Below are 23,181 nucleotides of genomic sequence, written 5' to 3'. Positions count from 1 at the left end.
AAAAACAATCTTTTAAATTCTTTCGGAATGAAATTAGACCGTTTATAACGTTTTATAAATTTATTTTAAGATAAAACTTTCTCGCAATGCGAAGAATAAGGCGTCGTCGCATACGCAACGACATATCGTCGTTGGCACTTTTCGCGAGTGTAGCAAACAACGATATATCGTCGTCCAGCACTAAAAGGGTTAAAGGACAATTTCCGTAAATGATATTAATTATTATTACTTTTGTACTCCTTTGCTTTATAAAGCTTTGAGCTATTGTTGTCTGATTCCTTATTCGACTCACTGCTTTGTATTTCCAATTCTAGGTCTTCAATTGCGTCTTCTATTATTCCATCTTTCGTCCAATATTCGTGTTCCAGTGTTTCTACGTGTTTACAAAATCCTTTGCAATCATTTGGTGTCGTTTGGTTTATTTCCTGGCGAAGTGGTGCTTCCCATTCATTGTAAGTTAACTTTCAGATGACATTTCTTTCGTGTATATGTTACGCCTATGTTAACGTATCACGTTAGCGAATTTGGAGGTAGTAGTTTTGGGAGTGTCATAGAAGAGTGGGTATTACTAGTGCAATACCCCTGTTGCCCCGCAACCGAACGAGATGACTTCCTTTTAGCCACGCATAGTATTGCTTCCTGCCCCCTTTTAATTCATACCACCAAGAAATTTAAAATATAACTCGTGATAAGAAGGGATTAATAATATTCAACAAGAACTTCTATTCTTAGTTATATTTTTAATTTCTTGATGGTACAAAGTAAACGGGGGCTCGAGGTTTCCTATGATGCGTGCAGCACAGTGGACTGCGGAAAAGTTCCCATACTGTTCCATGACACCAGCCCATTGCGTCATTTAGTCTTCTACTTCGAGGAACCATTCAGCTCATAAATTTCCCTCGAAGCAAAATGGATCCCGATGCAGGGTGACGCCATCAAAAATAAAGATTCCTCTCACAAACTAAGAATACAAGTATTTGATGAATATCCTTTACCTCTTTACCACAATATATAGGAGAAAGTCTTTCAAAATGTTACTTTTGTGGTCGAAGGATAAATGTTTCGAAGATTTTCTTTTTCAAAGGTCTTTATTGGACTCTTTGACTCGAAGAGTTCGACACTCCTCGACTGATCAATAGTTTTAAATGTTTTAGACGTAAACAGTCGGAGACTCTATCTATCGTCTATTCCAAAGAACGCTTACACTTTTATAACATATGTAAAAATCATCGAAATCTATGAGACCCCCTTCCTTTTCTAAATAACTACTGTGGTAAAGATCGGGTTAATAAATCAAGAGGAACTTTTGAGTCTGATTGTTGAAAATAAAATAAGTCTTAAGGTATATACAAAAATCAATATATTAGGAGAAATGGATATATCTTTGATCTAGGCACCGAAGAGGTTCCGGGAACGTGTGAAGTATTTGCTACTGCACAGATACCTAACCTAATCTAACCTACTCTACCTTACTTAATGTAATCACAGCAGAGCAAAGCAGAACACAGGAAAGCGCAGCAGAGCACAGGAGAGCACAGTAAAGCGCAGAAGAGTACAACAGAGCACAGTAGAACACAGTAAAGCGCAAAATACCACCAAATAGCAACCAATAGCACAGATTCCTAACCTAACCTAACCTAACCACAGCAGAACACAGTAAAGCGCAGAATACTACCGAATAACAATGACTAGCACGGATTCCTAACCTAACTTAACCACAGCAGAGCACAGTAAAGCGCAGAATACCACCGAATAGCAGCCAATAGCACAGATTCCTAACCTAACCTAATCACAGCAGAGCACAGCAGAGCGCAGAAAAGCGCAGAATACCACCAAATAACAGTCAATAGCACAGATTCCTAACCTAACCTAACCACAGCAGAGCACAGTAAAGCGTAGAATACCACCGAATAACAGCCAATAGCACAGATTCCTAACCTAACCTAACCACAGCAGATTATGGTTATGGACGAAGTTGTGATTCAGCACCGGTGATTGATGATCGAGTGATCGACCGGAGGTGTCGCTGATGAAGGTCTGGATCTAGGGTCGTATAAGCAGTTTGTAGCTGCTGATGATAGAGTATGGAAAGTTATATGGGAACAGTTATTGGTTATGGTTCAATTTTTATTTAATTCGTTGGGTAACTGGTTCTGTATCGACTGGTTTGGATTCCAGAGGATTTTTAATTTTTCCTCAGACATTGGTAATAATATTCAGTAAAAGGGGAACCTGTTTTGGATCGGCTAATTGCTAGGGATTTGTTGTCACTAAATTTCGTTTAATATTTCGAATGCTCGAGAGGATCTTAATTTTTCGGAAATTATTGGGAATAACACCCAATAACGAAAGAAAGCATATGAAATTTACGTTGTACTCCATTGGTCGGTTTTTAAGCTCTTTGTATCTTAAGTTGATGCTATGGAAATCGAGAATTATACTTTTACACTCAATTGAACTTGTTGTCTCATTATATCACTTATATTAAACTACGAAGCACTGGGAATTGTTTAAATTTATTGATCGTTGTTAATGGATTGAGATTGAGGTTATGTAACATGCACAAATAAGTACCTTAACCCTTTCAATCTTATGGCTGAAAAATTTGTGTCAAACAGTAAGAAGAAAATTCCAATATTAAAGCAGTAATATTAGAAAATAATACATTGATATATACGATACTTATATTACATTTACTGGAGATATAGACCGTGGTGGCGCTAGTGAGTTAAGTGAAAAATCGTCTTAAGACTGCCAAATGTTTACTTGTAGAAGGATTAATAGCTAGTTTTATTTGCAGCGTTGTGATCAAGTTTAAGAATAATACAAAAACATAATAATAATAATAATAATGAAAGAATTATATTTATTATTATTATTTCATATAATGCGAGAGTTAGATAAATTGATTGAAGCAAAAGTTTGATTATTCAGAAACTAAGATTTTCTTCCAATGGTTAGAGTTTTATTATAAATCTTATATTCTGTAAAATTACTTTTATATTTCCCCTCCAATGACGAGTGCATAATTTTTTGGTGAAAATCTGAATTAATTTATTATACTTCTATATTTATGCAAAAATAATATCTACTGACAGGTAGTTAAATTTCCAATTAAGTCAATCTTAAATAACCATTATATAATTATATTATTATTTCAGTTTTGGTTTTATAGGTATTATTATAATTATATTATTACATAGGTATGTACAACAGGAAATCATAACATGATAAAATTGGTATGGAATGAGAAAATTTCTATTCTGGGAATTAAGTAAAATGAGTCAGATTTCTCTACCTTAATAAAATAATTATACTAAACCAATAGGAAGACTCATTAACTCAGATAAAGATGTATTTAAAATTAGAAGATACATTGACAACTTCAATTTTAAATAATATTGGTAAATTTGTTAATGAGTAATTATGTTCTATCATAGTTCCATAAGAAAGCCACAATTATTGATTTCACTTATTAACTTTTGCATTTCAATCAGGTTCATATAATATCGTTAACTTTCAGTTACTCCCTAAACTATCTATACATATATCACTATATCTATATAGTACTATTATTGTATATAGGTAAAAATCACATGAATACTTCCACTAAAAAATTGCCTTCTTCCAAAAAATAAGACACATTCGACAACCATAATAACATCCTATACCAAATCTGTAATCTGAAAAATTAGTATGTATCCTTATTATAATAATCCGCTCTTTTCTATAAGAATACAGAAAAACACAGGGTTCCCTGAAAAAAAGTAGCATTAATCAAAAAATCCCTTAAAACATATTTTCCCTTTTGAAGGATTTATGACGCCCATAAATATTAAATACTCATTTACAGTCGGATACAAAAACATACAATAAACACCATCTATCATGTATATCAGAATACAACTATAATAACACATTATCACACATTGCAACAATATCAACTACTAACGTAAAGCTGAAATAAAATACAGCTTCACCTAATTTACTATAAAAATAATTGTGCCTGTGATGTGGTCTAAGTCACTCATATTTGCTTCCAAAATATTGAAAGCTTTAGCCATTAAATAAATTATAAAATTAATTGCGATAGAACTACAAACTCGATCTAACGATTCAATTCTTCACTGTTTTGCAGAAAATATAATATTCGTAATATTAATATATAATATAACATATAATGATCTTAATATTATTGGAACCCGGATTTCAATACACAACTCAATATAAAGCAACAAGGCTAGATTGGAAAAATACAAGTCGGCGGAGAGGAAAAACCAAAACAGAAATTGAAACTGGAACTCACTCAACTGATTACTGAACTGAAAACTGTCCTTTCGAAAATTTTGTGGGTGCTTATATAATGTTAGTTTTCGAGGGGGTGAAGGGGTGAAAATGACCATTGGCCTTCAGAGAAAGCAGGAACGAGTCAATTGCTTTTGGACTCTGAAATTGGTCTGCGTTTATCAGCCAGGTCCTTCTGGCGACTAAGGGCCAACGAATCGTTAGTCACCCAACAATGTAAATGAACGCAACACGAAATAAATAATAAAATTATTCCTCTTAAATCGATGACTTAGATAATATATTCATAATTACAGGCACGATTGACACGAAAGATACTATGCCAAGAAACTAATAGGAAAACATGAAGCATATCTACATCAACGATGAAAATAGTCCTGAAACGCGGTGGAATATTTTCCAGCCCGACTGTACAAGGTCCACCCAGAGTATTACTCAAAGCCCAAAACGGACGTGTGAGTGGAGCCGAGAGGCAGGCGAAACAAAAACCTCCAAAGCAAAATTCAATTGAAGGCATCGCTATCACCAAACTCACGAGGCTCCTTCGACCTATAAAGACGAGAAAAAGACGACGACAGAAAACTCGTTCGACGCGAGAAACACGGCCGTTCTGGTTGTAAAGTCGGCGAATAACTGGCAGGAATTTGGGGAAAAAGGAGGAAACGAAAAATACACGTTCGTGAATTTTATAACGGTGAAGCTTAAGCGTGCTTAAGTTTCGGTGGTCGTCCAAGAGAGCCTGGTATCTCGGAGCCATCTGATCCTTTACGGTCCTGCACAGAGATTTAAAGGGGCGGGTCGGCTCTGGCCGCTCGTTCAGGAAGCATCCCGAGGAACAGCTGATCTTTTCGTAAACGCTGGCCCCTCCGCATTCCTTTTATTAAGAACCTGCGCTGCTAGTCCTCTGAAAGCGCCCCGATTCGGGGAAGTGGTCCTCGAGCACGTGGCACGTGCTTCGAATTAGACAAATTTCCAAGCTATTCTTGTTTTTCAGCTCTACCCTGCTGCACCTTCTCCGAGGACCTGTGGATTGCCAAGGTGTGTCGAATTTTAATGCTTCGAGAAATTTTGATTTCGCGACGAGATCGGTATTGTGAGGTGCTGTGGTAAAGTACTGTAGTATAACGAAAGGTTTTAATTTTGTAATAAGACTTGTGTTACGAAGTATTGTAGTGAAGTACTATAATGAGAAATTTTGATTTTGTGATGAGATCAGTGTTATAAAGTATAGTAGTGAAATACTATAATGAAAGGTTTTAATTTTGCAATAAGAGTAGCTCGATGAAGGACTGTAGTGAAGTACTATAACGAGAAATTTTGATTTTGTGATAAAATAAGTGTTATGTAGTGTTGTAGTGAAGTAATATAATGAGAAATTTTAATTTTGTGATGAGATTAGTGTTATAAAGTATTATAGTGAAGTACTATAATGAGAAATTTTGATTTTGTGATAAAATAAGTGTTATGTAGTATTATAGTGAAATACTATGATGAGAAATTTTGATTTTGTGATAAAATAAGTGTTATGTGTTGTTGTAGTGAAGTACTATAATGAGAAATTTTAATTTTGTGATGAGTTAAGTGTTATAAAGTATTATATTGAAATACTATAATGAGAAATTTTGATTTTGTGATAAAATAAGTGTTATGAAGTATAGTAGTGAAGTACTATAATGAGAAATTTTAATTTTGTGATGAGTTAAGTGTTATAAAGTATTATATTGAAATACTATAATGAGAAATTTTGATTTTGTGATAAAATAAGTGTTATGAAGTATAGTAGTGAAGTACTATAATGAGAAATTTTAATTTTGTGATGAGTTAAGTGTTATAAAGTATTACATTGAAATACTATAATGAGAAATTTTGATTTTATGATAAAATAAGTGTTATGTAGTGTTGTAGTGAAGTAATATAATGAGAAATTTTGATTTTCTGAGAAGATTATATGACACTATAAAGATATATTTATCATTTTGTTTCATTTATTTTCAAATTTATATTTATATTATCTTCCTGTGATAAAATTACTTATAGGAATAAATAATTTATATTTTTCTAAATTAAATGCTAATTACTCACCCAAAACATTTTCGTTTCCTACAATATCTATATTAAATCATATTTGTCAGAATATTTTAATACGAAAAATATTTCCTAATATCATTATAATAGGATGAAGAAGCAATTCCATAATTAAGCTAAAAATATGATAATAAAATTAATCTTCAAATAAAATACCATCCTTCCTTTCAATTTTCCATTCATTTGTTATCAATTAATCACTTTCTCTAAAAATAATCACAAATGCAAATCTTTGTAAAAGCTGTGTGAATGCAATAACATAAAACATAACCTCATCAATATTTGCAATAATAAAGAAAATGCCATAAAGGAAATCACAAATTAGGAGTAAACAGGTGCAAGAGGTAAACTCCAAATTATAAAAGACATAAGCTGAAACAAAGCACCGATAAGCATATATAAGCACAGTTAAACTATCGCATATTAGTCATTTATCCGATACCTAATCTGCCAATACCTTGTCATTAGCTGGTGAATCGGAGCGAAATACTTATCGATCGGTAAATCTTTCTGCTTCCCCCCGGCCTCTTCCCTTGGAGTTAATAAAAGGAAAAGAGTACAGTGGTAAAGGGTTTCGATGCAATTCACAGAGTGAAATTACACCCTTGTTATCCGTTTACAATTGAACGTTCAAGGGTATATAATCGGCCTGGTGTAAAAATAGGAGGCGCATCAGGGTTAAACCGAAGGGTGCGAGAAGACGACTCGTGCTTCTTTCATAGGCTGTAGCATCGGTTCAAGGGATCCGCAGGCTATGAACGAAGTCGTAAAAGTCCCTTGCTCGTTTTCGTGAATGAAGTCGTGCAGAATTACCTGCTACGTGAGTATTCCAATGAAACGACCTTTAACTTGTCAACCTTTAACTTCTTTCAATCAGTCGGAAGCTTTTTTAAATTGGAATAAAAAATTACTATAGAATGAATTCGTTTCATCTACATTGGTTCCATTTTGCACGAATGAAAGTGTGAAATAACATGCATTGTAATATAACGTAATATACTATGTATATTACACTATTCATTATATATATGTATTACACATATTATATATATGCACTATCATGTGCCATATGTAGTGTACACTATATACATGTATGTATGTAACTGTATTATGTACATATATATTACACATTATTACTATGTAGTATACATTGTACATACTATACATTATTACAATGTATTACGCATTATTACAGTATGCTATATATTACATATATTATACACTATCACTATGTATTACACATTATACAATACATACTATACATTACTACAAAATACTATATATTACATATGTTATACATTATCACAATGTACTATACACTACTACAATATACTATATATTACATATGTTATACATTATCACAATGTACTACACATTATAGAGTACATACTATACATTATTACAATGTACTACACATTATAGAATACATACTATACATTATTACAATGTACTACACATTACTACAGTATGTTACATGTTACATATATTATACATTATCACAATGTACTACATATTATACAATACATACTGTACATTATTACAATATACTATACACTACTACAATATACTGTATATTACATATGTTATACATTATCACAATGTACTATACACTACTACAATATACTATATATTACATATGTTACACATTATCACAATGTCCTACATATTACTACAGTATGTTATATATTACATATATTATACAATATCACAATGTACTACACATTATAGAATACATACTATACATTATTATATTGTACTAGACATTATAGAATACATACTATACATAATTACACTATATTATAGACTACTACAATATACTATATATTACATATATTATATATTATCAAAATGTACTGCACATTATACAATAGATACTATACATAACTCCAATGTTATATATTACTACATTATACTACAATGTATTATACATTATAAATACATGCTATACATAAGGTATCTGTGAAGAAAAGAAAATATTAAGTTCAAAATTCTAATTGACCAAATGACGAATCAACTTGTCTTTTATAGCTGACCAATTAAGTATAATTACAGTGGTGCCTATAGTTGCAATAGGATCATATGTACGATCACTGGATGTTAGAATTGCGAATATAGTTGCAGCTATGTATATATATCACGAATAGCGTAGTTTCATTATAATCTTGTCGACGTAATACTTTAAACAACACCTAATTTTCCTTAAAAAAAACACCCTGTTTATTTTACTCCCCGTTGAAAATAAGATACGTCTCAACGTATATACAAAAATGAATCTCTCAGGAGAAATAGATATATCTTTAAACAATGCGACGAAGAGGTACCGGGAACGTGTGAAGCGTTTATTTCACACGATAGATAAGAATTAGGAGACCAGGACGAGCTGCAATCGCGTATACTTAGAATACTTCAGATATACCTTCCTTAGGAGAGAAATAAAGATAATTATAAAACACAAATAGTTATTTCTTTTTCCCCATAATCCCAATAAACCTCTTATGGTAAGAATAGGTATGTGCAAAGTACCGGTACGTTTAGTGTTAACCCTTTTAGTGCCGAGCGAAAAATGAGTGCCCATGCGAAGATAACCGGACGAATTTGACGAATTTACATTTTCGATCACTTTTAATAAAATAACCAATATCGGAGCTCAGAACGAAAGGATAACTCCATGATGCACGGCAAGCGTCAGACAGATCTATTACCGAACAAATGGATTTGGTATAACGTCACTGAAAACAAATTTTGGTATTATTATAAATATTTATATTCAGTTATCTGCCTACTAAAAATATGTAATATTTACTTATTTTTAATCACACGAACAATTTATTTAGCATCGATGCTTACCGATGCATACACCGTGTAACACTTTTCTTCACGCGCGCGGATTGCTGGGCTTTTTTCTGCCCTTTTCACATACTCGCGTCGATAAACCGTCGTTACTGTACCTAATTGAAAGAGCACAGTTCTTACACCCGTTACACTATCATAAACATATTGTGATTACGGTCCCAAGAAACTGGCCCGCGTCGAGTTTCTACCTCATTGCTCTAGCGTATACAGAGCCTCGACACCAACCAGCATAGAATATAACAAAAAGTTAAACCCAAAAACAGTCTTTTAAATTCTTTCGGAATGAAATTAGACCGTTTATAACGTTTTATAAATTTATTTTAAGATAAAACTTTCTCGCAATGCGAAGAATAAGGCGTCGTCGCATACGCAACGATATATCGTCGTTACCACTTTTCACGAGTGTAGCAAACGACGATATATCCTCGGGTTAAAACCTGGACGTGACGGGAGCCTAAGTTTATCAGAAGAGGGTCTCCGAAAGAAGCAAAGCCGAGGCCAGAGACGCGTGACCGGATGACAAGAGAAACGACACCGGGGCGCGACATAATTTTTCCTCCTGGTATGTGTAACACAGTGGGCACGTGGTCCAACAGGCACGGGGACGTATGCATCTAGGTCGATGGTGTGCACGGGGCAGATCCCAATCTGTTGGCCCTGAAACGGCAAAGGAAAACCTCTCATTAGAGATCGAGGCAACGAGTGGTAGCGTCTCATTAACGAACCCTCGATCGAAACGGCACGGATATCTGCTCTCGTGCCTGGAAAAGAAGCTGAATGGTCAGGTGCAACCTGAAAGCGCATGCGTGCAGTTGGCTATACGTAATCTGCCTCCGTCTCCGTCTGCTGCTACCACGCCACGTTGCAATTCCGTTCCCTCTCGGCTGCCTGTCCTCCTCTTTCCGCGGCTTTGCCTTATCGCGGACGTATCTTCCGGGGAAAGCCCTCGGTCGCTCTTTACTTTCGGCCTTCCGACCAATCAGTCGCTCGAAACGAGAATTTTAACGCGAGGAACCCCTTTGCCGGGTCTCGCACCCGTGTATCCTTCGAGTTTCGTTTGCGTTTCGTTCACTTTCATCGGAGCTGACCGAGAGTTCAAACGGAGATTCCGATCGTTGCTTGATGGATGGTCCGACGATTGCATTTTCAGCGTTTCAAACAGGATCTTCGCGTGTACCACGTGGCACCGTGTTCTCCGTGCATCTGCGAGGTGCTGGAACGAAAGTTCTTGGAACGATGTGGGTTTGATTGGACGTAGCGTAGTAGGTCCACCTTTCCTGACACGATCATGCTGATAGGCTGCACGAATCTTCCCTGCTGCCTGAAAATGTCACGTGTACTAATTGGATCATGTTGCAGCTCGTGTCATTGATACAGGACATGTCCTATATACAGGGGATGTAAGGACACTGAGCTGTAGCAAGCACGCCCATAGACGTAGGATTAATGTCAATCCTTTGCGCAAAATCCAATCCAGCTTAAGAGGTTAACGAATAAAATGATTATATAAATTCTGCTATTTTAGTATACCAAGCGATATGAAATTGTTGGAATTAACCCTTTGACTGCGGTACATTCTCAAAGAGAATAACCAATACAGATGGCGCGATATTTGACAATTGACAGAACAATATTGAAACAATTGCCGATATTCAATTGCTATGTTATATTTCAGGTGGAATCAATTGGTGAAATAGCAAAGGTGATAGAGTAAGAAAAATGTAAGGAGCTTGTATTTAAGTCTTTCGTATATATTGATAGACTTGCGAGGACGTATATATACGTCTTTCGTAGTGAAAGGGTTAAATGACACTGTATTTTTATTTATATTACTCTAATAATTTGTTAGTAACAATTTCGTTCTTATTCTCTTAATTTGGCTCTTCTACAGTGAAATGATCGTCGAATGCAAAGGATTAATCCTTAATACAAGATAGAAATGATGTATTCATATTTTCTTTTAAAGAACAAATTTTAGAATTTTAAGTCTCATTTATTTTTATTTATTTTATTTTATCTCCGAAATTTAGAAATTTATTACCGGAAATGTACTATATTAGGACTGGACAGCAAAATACACTAAGGGGATAGCAAATTATCCTTAGGTATTATTAACCTCCTAGGCACGATGTGTCACTATAGTGGCTTACTCTCTTACTATAGACTTTCTTACTATAGTGGCTTAATTATTCACCATTTTAATTAAATTTTTATATGTTTTGTTTCACACTTATCTTGCCTTCACAATGTTTTATAACAGTGTTAACGATATACAGACAAAATATACAGTCTTCGCTTTTGTTACGCCAGTGTCAGGTATGCAGTGCTGTATCATTTACGCGCAATTCGCGTTGGACTCTGTCGTACAGAGAAACAGCCCTAAATGAATAAAATAATTATATAAAATTCTACTATTTTAGTATACCAAGCGTGTATTCAAAATAAAATTATTGAAATTAAATGACACTGTATTTTTATCTATATTATTCTAATACTTTGTTAGTAACAATTTGGTTCGTATTTTATAAACGCTCTATATATCTTGTTCAATGCACAACTAACGTAACTGACTCAACTAACGAGGATCGAGGACTGAGTACTGACTTATTGTCAAAAATCTTCATGTATGTATGTACACATCGTTCTCTCCATTTCAACTACGTAAGCTCGTATCTATTAATTATCTACATATAATTGCCTACAATTTTATCTCCCAAATTTAGAAATTTGTTACCAGAGACTTTCTATGTTAAGACAGGACAACAAAATTTATTTATTTATTTAATAATAATTTATTTAATACTTAACCCTTTACACTCGAGAGGCGACCGTCGGTCGCCATTTTAATCTGAACCTAAAGATCGGTGTTAACTAATACATCAAATTTAAAATTACCCAAAGATGCGTGGAATGTCGAAGTAAAATTTAATAAATAAAATAATTATATAAAATTCTATTATTTTAGTATACCAAGAGATATAAAATTAAATCGTACTAATGATAATCAACTTACGCCTAATTTTTTCTCATTGCCATAAATGATTATTATTGTAACAATACTAATAACTAACAGTAAGTGAAATTTGACAAAAGTCCTTGAGATTTACTATGGAAAAAATTTGTCAAGTACAAACATGTAAGAAAAACAGTAACATAATGTAGGAACTCATCATAGGGGTACCCTGGTACCCTGATAATATCTAAAACGTCGACAATTTTGGCCATTGGAAATAAGAATTGAACTGAATCTCACATCATCAACCTGGTGATACCGATGAAACACAGAAACAAATGAAATATCAGAATAAATCAATTTCCAGGAACTTTTGAATTTAATTGTGCCCAGTTTGATAAGTCCATCTTCTCTGACATAAAGGCAAAGGTTACACAAATTCTCCTAATTAATTGGAAGTGTCCAATGAATAGGATTAAATTATCAGTTAATTATGCGAGGAAGAGAGTGAACAAAGTTCATCAAGATGACATAACCTAACTCTAGCATAGATATAGACTCAGCTGAGCTCGAGCTAAGAGGAGAATCGACGTAATTTATCCTACTGCCACGTCAGAAGTATGAATTTCACGAGCATCAAAGGTGTAATCATGCAAAACACCAGAATGTCCCTATTAAATATTACCCCTAGGGCAACCTTCTGAGCTGTGCACAGTACTTCTCTGTAACCGAGGCTCAGTGCTCCCTGAATGCTACCTCTTATGGAGACATTACCGTATTTCGGGATTACGTGCAATGTGCTAAGCTACATTATTTACTAAATATAGTAATGTCGCCGTGAATGGTGATATTATAATATTTTGTAAATGGTATTTCGGGGTTGTTCAGAGTCAATTATAGAAAACGTATTCAATGCACAACTCTCGGAAACGATCAAGTTTCTCGGGTAGACTTGACTTGCATGACTCGAGCATTCACTTTCGTGTGTTTCTTATATCGACAGTACAACAGTAAAATTTAATTTAATACAGCAAAGAATTAATCCTCGAGGTATTATGCTAATTGATGCGTTAGGATTATGTTTGTAGAAATGCATGCGAGAAAAGGGAACTCGACTGTAAATCATGATATACAGGGTGTCCGATTTTATCTCATAAATGAAAATTGTTTTTATGCTAATATGAAGTATAAAAGATGTTTTTAATAGAATAGTATAAAAATATTTTAATTTAAAATAATGCATAGTATAAAAATATTTTAATTTAAAATAATGCATAGTATAAAAATATTTTAATATAAAATAATAGGATTCATTATGTTTTTATGTAAATATTATTGGAATGATTTTAATTGAATAACAAAATGATACTAGATCACTTATGTCGAAATATCATTCGTTTATTATAATGTAAATATTTATCTAAAAATATTGCAGTGATATTAATATGCCTTATGCTACATATAACACTATTGCAGTGATAACATTTATCAAAATGAAGTATAGATATTTTTTTTAAATTTGCAAGTCTTCGTGTGGATGAAGGATTTCAAAATATTTTGCATTTGAGGTGAAAATTTGAGATTTTAAATTAGGATTATGTTTGTAGAAATGTATTTGAGAAAAGGGAACTCGATTGTAAATCTATAGGGTGTCCGATTTTAACTCATAAATGAAAATTGTTTTTATGCTAATATGAAGTATAAAAGATATGCTTTTGATATAATAGTATAAAAAGTGTATTTTTAATATAAAATAACAGGATTCATTATGTTCCTATTTAAATATTATTGCAATGGTTTTAATTGAATAAAATCGTGCAATTTTTAATCCACTAATCGATTGGACTCGACGTGTTTAGAGAAATGATACTAGATAATTTATTTCGAAATATCGTTGGTTTATTATAATCTAAATATTCATCTGAAAATATCGCTTATGCTACATATAACGCATATAATTGCAGTAATGACGTTCATCAAAATGAAGTATAGATATTTCTTTTTAATTTTAAATTTGCAAGTCTTCGTATGGCTGAAGAATTTCAAAATATTTTGCATTCGAGGTGAAAATTTGAGAATTTGAGGTTTTATGAAATTTTATATATATATATAAGAATTGGAATAAATAATTCTTTTCTGTGAATTTGTAAATATTAAATAAAGGAGGGAAAATTGTTTATCAACTATTAAGCTTAGAACTAACAAAAGTCAATTTTTTATTCAAAATTCAACATTCCTCGATACTATAGCATAAAGAATGACATAAACTTTATTTAAAAAGCAAAGTTGACCTTGAAATTTTATCAAGATATCCTCATTTATGAAAAAGTGTATACACATGTATGTAATATATGAATACCCTTTGCAAATTTTATGGGTATACAAATATTTTCATATGATATTTAGAAATTATTCGAGATTTGCAAGTTGCGTGGGCAGTAGAAAATGAGATTGATACAGTACAATGTAATAGTATGATACATTCTAGATGGCATAGTATAAGAGTTATACATAGTTTGGGCGAAGGTGCTGACGCACGCGGGACATTGTGTAAACCATAGATACATTACAATATAGATAGTCAACATACACTTTCTAATCACCCATTATGCAACATGTACTGTACAGGACTTAAAAGCTTGCACTTGAGGTGGCACAGAGATAAAATTTGACATAACGACTGGCATAATAATTTATTCTTAAATTAGTCTTTAAATTAATTCCATAATTAACCTTTAAATTTGTGGTTAGACACATACACATACATTACATAGATTTTTAAATATTATGTGTTGGGATGAGTGGAACAAGTATGCATGGGATAGAAATATCTAATGAATTCAGGTTATTGTGATAAATGAGTATGCGTGTAATGATTGAGGTGTTGTGTGAATTGTGTGTGTTAATGTAATGTATGAAAGAAGATAGAAGAAAGGAGAGTGATTTGGCATAGGTCAGTTGCAATTTAGATTTAATAGTGAGAAGATGTGTGAGCATGTGATTGTGATAAATTAATTATATTTCAACCTAATATTTGTGTTTGACAATCTTTGTAATTAAATAAATAATTGTTTTTATTGTTATTAAATTTCATCCACCACTAACAAAATTAATTCTTAAAAAGTTAATAAATAATTAATTCTTAGAAAAATGAATAAATAATTAATCCTTAAATTAATTCTTAGAAAAATGAATAAATAATTAATCCTTAAATTAATTCTTAAAAAATTGAAGAAATAATTAATTCTATGTCCTACATCATTATTACTGCTTGTTTATCCCTTTTGATCCCAATATGTCTTGTACTTTCTTATCGTTACACGACCCGTGTAATTGTACTCGTAAGTGTAATCTATCTGTAAAATTGAGGGAGAGAAAGTGGACTTATTACACCGTGGACAATCAAATCCATTATTCCTTCCGTGTACAATCCCTCGAGCTGTACACAGTAGTCAATACTGATTTTATGTCTGTACCAATATTTTATTCCATTCGGTGTCAATGTATTCTGTTCACTTTCTTCGTTGCACAATGCGCCACAATAACATAACCTATAACGAAAATTCGTTTGACCCAGATATCTTTGCGCCCATGCCAGGAAAAATGGACTTTTCACGGTACGGCCAATCAGGCCTGCATTCCTTCCGTGTGCAAACTCCTGGTCGCTGTACATTAGCTAACACTGATTCTGTCCGCGCCTGCGCTTTATCTCGTTCGATCTCGGTATGTCCCGTCTACTGTGGGGAGACCAGAAGAAGTCAGCCGGCTATGAATGACAACCGATCAGTAGATTGGCCTAATCGTATATTGGGTAAGTCATGCAATACCGATCGCAGGATTATAAATTACAATAAATTAAAATAAATTAAAATTAAAATGAAATGAAATTAAAATAAGTAAATAAAATAGTTAAAATAAATCGACATGGTAGACACGTGTTACATATGTATAATAGTTCAAAACGGTATTATTCATCCATTTTTTTTTTTCGTTTCTAGTTTTTCAATTTTATTCTTCCCTTATAGGTATCTCTAATTTACAGAGGAGAATAAACAATCTGATTTTGGAATTTTTTGTGTACAATAATCTATTGTCTAAAATGAGGTCTAAAATGTTTTCATGTTTTGCAATGGTAGATCTAGCGATAGTTGATGTACTTATTACATTATAATTGAATGGTTATAGTTGTAATGCAATGATAGATCTATATGCAGAATCAATGTGGATCAAATTTTATTCTGTCTATAAGTACAAACTATCAATAATTTGAAATACATTAAAAAATGGTTCGTTTTCCCTTCAACTTCTGTCAGAAATATGTACCAAATTTGGAAACAAAAAGAAAAAAATTTTGGACAGAAAACAATTTTTATATAACACTAACCTTTTAAGTGTTTTATTTAATTTTGGAAGTCTACGCCTATGGGGTTAATTATTTTTAAAACAGAGCAAATGCACTATACTGTAAAACTGAAACGAAATTTAGTAAAATAAAGAAATATTACCAGTTATTTTTTTGAAAAATTTATATTTTTATTGCTTATAGGTCGGTTCGTCGATACCATTTATTAAATTTAAATTCGATTAATTCGTAAACAAAAGAATACTCGGAATTAAAAATATATTATATTAAAGGATCGAGTATTACTATTCCAAAATGTGTTAAAATTACGAATATGTTTTAATTTCACCTACATTGCACTTTAAAATAGCGAAACCAAATTATTCCTACGACGAACATACTCGTCATCCAACAAAAAATTGTACCATTTCATGACGTATATACCCGACACAAACATCGAGATCATCAAAATTGCAAGAAATAAAATTTAAATATCATTTCGATATGTAAACGCCTTTTTACTTACGTAATTAATCGACTACACCAAAAGATCTGCTCTGGTTGATACTAGACGACAGTTTTCGTTCTCAATTGACCAATAGCCACTGCATATTCACGACCCATCGATTCATATTAATAAATTTCACAAAGCAATTTCCTCTTTGTTCATTAACCACTATTTACGCGACAAATTACTCGTTGTAAATTAAAAATCTATCAATTTTGTTTGAAAACACTATTACAAACCTTAAACCTATCACTGAAATCACTTTCGTATTATTTTAATAATAACCACGCTTTCAGCTGCTTACCGATTGAGGTTAGATGGTCGTCAATTACACGGAAAACAGCTATATCCAAAGGACCGTCACTTACGAAGATATTACCGTGTTTCCATCACTCCGAAGTCACAGAATCATTCACGAATCACTTTCCTCGTGCTTTACACTAATATCGTTCGAGTCTGTCACGAGGAACCGCATTGCACTTAATTCACTGTCCGACAACAACGGCCGACGACGACGCGACGTATCTGTCCGTTGCGTGCGCGCGCAGCCGATCAAAGGGAATTTCCGCGGGAATTCGAACGTCGAACGAGATGCGGGTTTATCGTGATCGCGTCAATCAATGTGGCAGCGGTCGGTGGCGGCGCAATCAACGTAGATGCCGATAGCCAGTTAATTGGAAGTGAAATCACTTAAGTAGACGTCCGTGAAACGGTGTTCCGCGTTTTTAGCCCGTATAATCGCGCGGAATGGCAAATGATAGCTGGCGTGGTCTGTCGTTCGTTCGCAACGCTCGTTTGTAACACGCCGTCCAATTTCCATAATTTCGAAGCCCGTCCTGTTGGATACGTGTCCTCGCTCCGGTGTACAGTTACTTCGGTGTTTTTGGATCTGGATTCGAGTGGGTATGTCGTTGTTTAATAATAATTAATGGAATAATTCGGATTTGAATGCTGTCTTTGGGTGCATGAGAAAAAGTTAAGCGTAAAGGTATAGTAAATGGTTAAAGAGGTTGGAATATTTGAAGTTTTGCTTCGTGGACGAAATTTGAGAAGGTTTTGCTTATTATTTTGATTTTTATATTTTAAAATTATTTTCGTATTTTAGAGTGAGAAACTCTGAGTCTTTGTGATTTTATTTTTGATTGATAATGAAGAAGCTTTTAGTTAGTTTAGTTTAGTTTTAGGTTAAATACTTGTTAATATTAATTATAATACTAGGTAATAATAAAATAATACTACTATAGTATTAGTATCGATAGTCTGAATTGGACAGTATAAAAATTTTCTAGCAAAAATTGATTTTAAAGTAATTAAAATCTATATAGTTTATGGTAATATTGCTACCTGAACAAAACTTTAAAAATCACGTAAGTTTGTATATGTAACAATTATTTTTAATGTAATACTGTTTCAAAAGGGATGACAATTTTTCAAAAAAGAAATTTTAGTATCTTATTAACTATATTTTCTGCTACTTTTAAAAAAACTACTCTTATTTTGAAAAACCTATTTCTAACCTAATTCCATAGTAACACGATATTAACGAAAACCTAACCTCACTTTAAATCAAAACCTGTACACCCTAATACACACACTATACAAATCGAGAAGCTTGACTAATAGACCAAGATTTTAGTTTTTGATCTTCTTTTTACATTTATTTATTTATATCGATGAGAAATAAATATAAAAGATAAAATAAGAGCCAAGAAAAAACTTTATGATAAATTCTGTTGATAAAATATCGTTGTAACGGTTAATGTATCAGATAAGACATATACCTGATTATCCGATTACATAATTAAAGTTGACTTAATTTAATAACAAGTAATTCATATTAATGGTCGTTTTAACACCTGTCATACTCGTCAACCAACCCCACGACCTGGGTACATTAACCCTAATTTTTTAACAAATTAAACACGAATCACAACGTGTATGCAACTAATAAGATCAAAATACGTAAATCAAATAACAATTTCAAAAAATTAGATCATCACAAATACATAAACAATATCATACAAAAATATTGGTATCCAGTATATAATTTTTGTACTTAATAAAATTATAAAATTTAATACAACTAATAAGATCAAAATACGTAAATCAAATTACAATTTCAACCAAAAAATTAAATCTTCACAAAAACATAAACAATATCATACAAAAATATTAGTATCCAGTATATAATTTTCGTACAAAATAAAATTATAAAATTTAATACAATTAATAAGATCAAAATACGTAAGTCAAATAACAATTTCAAAAAATTGGATCATCACAAAAACATAAATAATATTATACAAAAATATTGGTATCCAGTATAAAATTTTTGTACCCAATGAAATTATAAAATTATATTGTAACATTCGCTGCTTTCCATTTTCTGTTCCTTTTTATCTGCCCTACAAATTTCCCCTGTATTCAGTATTGTAATCAGTATCGTAATTGTCTCGTGCGGGATGGGCCAACTTAACGAATACCCCGTACGATCGCAGTCGTTTCCAAAAATAATCGCGAATCAGTGGACGCAGCAGAAAGAGAGGACCAAAAACGAGAGACAATGTCGTTACGTGAACGAAAGGAAACGCAGACGGGTGAAGAAAAGCCACACCGACTTTCGACGATCGGCTGGCTCATTATCCGGCCGAATTCACGGACCATCGTGTCCAATTAAGACATATGAAACGTGGCCATAATGACGCTTCTTTTAAGGAAAATACAGGCCAATTCGCGCCGATGAAAAACTGGTCCTTATTATATTATAACCGGTAGCCTGCGCGGCATCGCGGAGCGGAAGGTTAACGATTCCTCCGCGACGCGGCCGCTTGAAAAAAGCCCGCGAAACTGTGCACGCTGTTGCGATGCGAGTGGATGAGTGCGATGAGGAAGTAATAGTCTGGGGATATTCTATCTTCGCTACGTGCACCATTCCTCTTTTCCTTTTTCTATTTATCCAGGTATAGCCTGGGATAGGAGATTATTCTGTGGTGTGTGTTATGTAGGTATGATTTACGACATTGAGCTTGTGTTATCGTGTAGGTAGTGGGATAGGTATGTGTTCAACGAAGGTATTTAATTGGTTGTAACGATATAGATTATAGTGGAACCATAATCTTTCAGGAATGGACGTAAGGGGTTAGGTAGTGTTGGTAGGTCTATGGAGTAACACGTTATACCAGGCGACTGACCGATTGGCAAGTGATTTTTGATCGATCATAGCTGACAATAGAGGCTCTGCATGCTCAACATGCAAACGTTTAACGAAATTTATTGTTAGTTGTGAATCATAGAAGTCATAGTCAAGTTAGTAATATAATTGACGTTAATAGTTCGTCGTCCAAACGATTATGGCTGCCGTAGTAGCATTTGACATTTCGTCTTTCAATCGATCATGACTTCTATAGTATCATAATTGACGTCCAAAATTTGCCTTCCAAAGAATCAGGGTTTCTGTAGCATTATAGTTGATGTTGACAATTCGTTTCTCAAACAGTCGTAGGGTCTTTTAGTATCATAAGTGACGTTGACAATTCGCCTTTCGATTGGTTGTGATTCCTATAGTACCATAATTGACGTCCACAGTTTGCCTTCCAAACGATCATGGCTACTATAGTATCATAGTTGACGTTGGAAATTCGCCTTTCAATCGATCGTGACTCCTATAGTATCATAATTGACGTACACAGTTTGTCTTCCAAAGTATCACGGTTTATATAGTATTATAGTTGACGTTGACAATTCGCTTTCAAATGATCATGTCTCCTTTAGTACCATAGTTAACGTTGACAGTTTGCCTTCCAAACGATCATGGTTTCTATAGCATTATAGTTAACGTTGACAATTCGCTTTCCAAACAGTGGTAGGCTCTTTTAGTATCATAGTTGACGTTGACAATTCGCTTTCCAAACGGTCGTAGGCTCTTTTAGTATTATAGTTGACTTTGAAAATTTGTCTTTCGAATGACCATGGCTCCTATAGAATCATAGTTGACGTTGACAATTCGTCTTCCAAACAGTCGTGATTTCCTTAGTACCATAATTGACATTGACAATTCATCCTTTAAACGCTCATAGCTCCTTTAGTATCATAGTTGACGTTGACAGTTTGCCTTTGTCGTCAGCCAATCAATTTCATATATAATAAAGTTGGAATTGCACCCCTGTATAAACGACACAGGAAGATGGAGACCCTGTAATCTCAGATCACAGGTAAATTTGAATCTGCGAGTTTCAAATAGAAGACATTGTGATAGGACATGATTAATATCTTGTCTTTCATGTCTACATGAACAGCTGAGATTATTTACCACATTGATTTTTGCAGAAGGAAGTTAAGACTATAGTGCTCGGATCTGATTCTATTAACGTACCATAATACCATATACCAAAATTTCTGTCCTTGAATCAATCTTCATTTACTATAAATTCTTTGAATGTGAACCGTTCATTTTGAAACGAGTGCAATGATGTTTTTGGAACGGGTTCGCTTCAAGTTTTCGTTGCTGAAGGAGACTATAGTCAATTAACAATGGCGGATAATAGTTGTCTCATTTTGAGAGATTGCCCTAAGGAAGAAGTTTCCAAACTTTTTGATTAATTCCATTTTCATTTTCATTTTGTTGATACATGTACAAAGTGCCCTATTTTAATTGAACATGTACATAATTTCCGTTACCATTGGAGGTACAAAAAATGTGTAAAGAGAGTTTAAATAATATCGGTGAGTACAGCTGATGATAGTAAAAAACAAAGTTTTTTAAACATATTTTGAAGAATGTTTCAAGATCATTACCATAGTGAATTTTGAATAGGAAAAGATTTAAATGTTCAATTTAAATGGGACACCCTGTATATGGATAAAGACATTTTTATATATAGAAATATAATAAAAATAAAATAATGTAAGAAAAAAATCCATTTTAGGAAATGGTAATTTTTCGCAACACACATCGATAATTTTTAATACGAATTTTAAAAGAATATTTGCTACCAAGAATTAAATAATTTAATATTTTGGTGTGAAATAAACCACCTGAAATGAACTTACGACCTACCAGTGAGTCAAGATCCATACTTCTGAAGTGAAAATGACTATAAGTCATACAATATTAAACAATATTTCTGTACTAACAGTGATTATAGTCAATGTCTAGAGATCACTGTATACTCAGAAAGATTATAATCAGCCAAGTTGAGCAATCACTTCGTAATAAACGTAACTATATCCAGTCAAGAATTAATGGAGTCACTCAATGTCGAGTGTTCACTCTATACTATAAATTACCATAGGTACACAATGTTAAATAATCACTCTGTAATAGAGATGACTATAGTTACACAAATTTGAGCAATTTAAAATGATTATGGTTAGTCGGAATTGATCTAAAGCATAAGTGGTTATAGTTACCCAAAATTGAACTATTGGTCTATAGTGAACATGACTATATTCATAAATGAATGTAAATTTATTTTCATTAACATGCGATTCGATAAATTTTTGTTTATAATAATGCAATGTTATTATTGCACTTAGAAGATTGTTTTTAGTATGATTAATTATTCCTTTTCCCAATGAGAAGCTTTTTGACAGCAAAAATTTAGTTCCGGAAAAAATAAGTAATAAATATTTATGAATTTATTTATATAGTAACCTAACCTAACTTAATCTTATTTATTACTTTAAAGTTTACTCTTTCCACACTCTTCTGTTCAAATCTTAAATGTAAGTTAGGTTTGTTTACTAAAAATATATAGTACTTGCAAATTTGAAAAATATAAATTCCAAGAAATTGCATTTAAATCTCTAAATGAAAATTTATTATATACCAAAAATTCTTAATTTACAATTGCACAAAAATATATACAAAAAAGGAAAAATGATTCACTCCTATCAAAAACTCCAATACAACTTTGTTATTTACTAACCTAGAACTTGGTATAAAAGTCAAGCCAACTCCAAACATGAAATGAGGAATTGCCCAATCGAATTGAAACTTCAACCCAATTGAAGGTGACTTCAAGTCAGATGGATACCACCACTGCCAAATTTAATGAAAATATAGTCCATTTATTATCTCGCGTTGACATCTCTCATTCTGCACCTTTGCTTCCTTATTTGGCGAATATTCAGCAT

The sequence above is a fragment of the Eufriesea mexicana genome, unplaced genomic scaffold (assembly GCF_001483705.2).
Source record: "Eufriesea mexicana isolate 0111107269 unplaced genomic scaffold, ASM148370v2 scaffold1030, whole genome shotgun sequence".
Lineage (NCBI taxonomy): Eukaryota > Metazoa > Arthropoda > Insecta > Hymenoptera > Apidae > Eufriesea > Eufriesea mexicana.
Note: the sequence above shows the minus strand (reverse complement) of the source record.